The sequence below is a fragment of the Vitis riparia genome, unplaced genomic scaffold, assembly GCF_004353265.1.
Source record: "Vitis riparia cultivar Riparia Gloire de Montpellier isolate 1030 unplaced genomic scaffold, EGFV_Vit.rip_1.0 scaffold484_pilon_pilon, whole genome shotgun sequence".
NCBI classification, from domain to species: Eukaryota; Viridiplantae; Streptophyta; class Magnoliopsida; order Vitales; family Vitaceae; genus Vitis; species Vitis riparia.
In genome coordinates this window covers 84,563-86,567 of record NW_023269689.1, presented here as the reverse complement: position 1 = coordinate 86,567, position 2,005 = coordinate 84,563, and the positions used below count along the sequence as shown (strand labels likewise).

The window sequence follows — 2,005 nt, the reverse complement described above, 5'->3', positions numbered from 1 at the left end:
TAACTCAAGGTTGTGGAAGATAAGAATAACTATGGGTTATGAGCTCTGGCCTCTAAATACTATGAATAGCTCAGGTTTATGATTGACATGAAAGACTCTGGGACATGAGTTCGGGCCTTTAGATGCTATGCATAACTTAGGGCTATCGATGACATGAAAAACTTTGGGTTGTGAGCTCAGAGCTTTAAATGCTATGCATAACTTAGGTTTTTGGATGACATGAATACCTCTGGATTGGAAGCTTAGGGCTTTAAATACTATGAACAACTGAGTGTTGTGGTTGACATGATCTGACTCTTGGTCATAAGCTAAGAGATCTAGATGCTATGAATAGCTTAGGGTTGTGGATGACAATAGCTACTCTGGGTGGTGAGCTCAAGGCTTTGGATACTATAAACAACTTAGAATTGTGGATGATATGAACAACTCGGGATCCCATGAGCTTAGGCCTCTAGATGCTATGGACTAGTCAAGGTTGTGGATTCTATGAAAGATTTTGCATGATGAGCTCAAGCCTCTAAATTCTATGAATGGGTAAGGGCTATGGATGACATGAAAGACATTGGGTTGTGAACTCAAGGCTCTATAAGCAATGAATAACTCAAAGTTATGGATGATATGAATGACTCACTATAAGAAAAAAAAGTCATTGTTGATAGTTTTTTACTGTTAAGATAACGTATATCTGTCAAGATAGGTTACTATTCGTATATGTCATCTATGCTAGTGTCAAGAAAAGTCTAAAGCTAGCTTGACATATACATATATCAAGATTTCTCTATTTCTACTAATGATGAAATATTAATAGTATGATATCTATAAATGTTTCTTTTACTTCTGTCAATGTTGAATTTAACATATGACAAGATTACTTGATCTTATGTCAAGATTAACTTACTCTTCTGTTAAGGTTACTCTAACAAGTGTCAAGGTCAGACATCATATATGTCATGATTAATCCCACATATGTCAAGATTTCTAAATATATATGTCAAGGTTAGATTTTATATATATCATAATTGCTTTATATATGACAATGTTTGGTATCACATATGTCATAGTTGCTATTGCACATATCAATATTGGGCATGAGCCATATGTCAATATAACTTATGAAAAATTTATTATTATTTTATTATAATTTTTAGTTTTTAATGGAAAATGAACATGTTATATACCATATGAAACCTGTCTCGAAATTAAATTTGGTATATTTTTAATTTTGATAATCACAATCAAGTCCCTAAAATAATTTAAATAAATTACTATTTAAGGAAAAAAATTATCACATATACCTTAATTATTAAGAACACAATTCCATAAATGTTTTTCAAGTTACTCTCTATTTTCTATATACAAATAAAACCTAGCTAAAAACATTCAATTAAATAATATACAAACTTAAATTGAAAAGTACAACACTATCTTCATAAGAGGTGATCTTTGTTTCTGCATCATTGTCTTCTTCTTGATGTATTTCTTAGATACCTAGAAGAATAAACACAGAATTAATAGAAAAGTGAGTAACAAATACCAAAAAATTAAAAGATTTTTCTTTTTATAGGACAATAAATATACTAACCTTAATATCACAAAGATAAAATGAATACACCTATTGACCTTTAAAATCATGAATTGTAATTGAATTGACTTTGTGATTCTAGATTCAATGTAAAACACAGTGGATATTCAAACTCACATATCCTCCAGGATGAAGCCTCATCCATAGTTATCTCTTGCTTGAAGCCCAGTCAATGGTGAAACATCGGGAAGCATGTTTGAGTCGTAGTGAACATGGGGACAACAACCATGGATGAATAGAAATATGGTGGCATGGTGGGTATGGGACTCATGGATGGTAACAACACGAGAGATGGAGGTGGTGGCGTAGGGGCTGCCATGAATATGAGAATGAGAGGATGAAAAAAAAATAAAAAATAAAAAGAAATAAGAAAAAATAAGAAAAAGAAGAGAAAAGGGAAGATAGGGCGACTGTAAGTGGAAG

At 32.0% G+C, this 2,005-nt stretch overlaps 1 long non-coding RNA gene across 1 annotated transcript; it reads right to left on the bottom strand.

Annotated features, from left to right (window-relative positions):
* Window positions 1-1,305: 1,305 nt before the first annotated feature.
* LOC117909952 lies at window positions 1,306-1,761 on the bottom strand. Its single transcript, XR_004650507.1, has 2 exons — window positions 1,700-1,761; window positions 1,306-1,488 (listed from the first exon to the last, which is right to left on the bottom strand). It is a non-coding gene; the product is annotated as an uncharacterized LOC117909952 (long non-coding RNA).
* Between the last annotated feature and the right edge of the window lie 244 nt (window positions 1,762-2,005).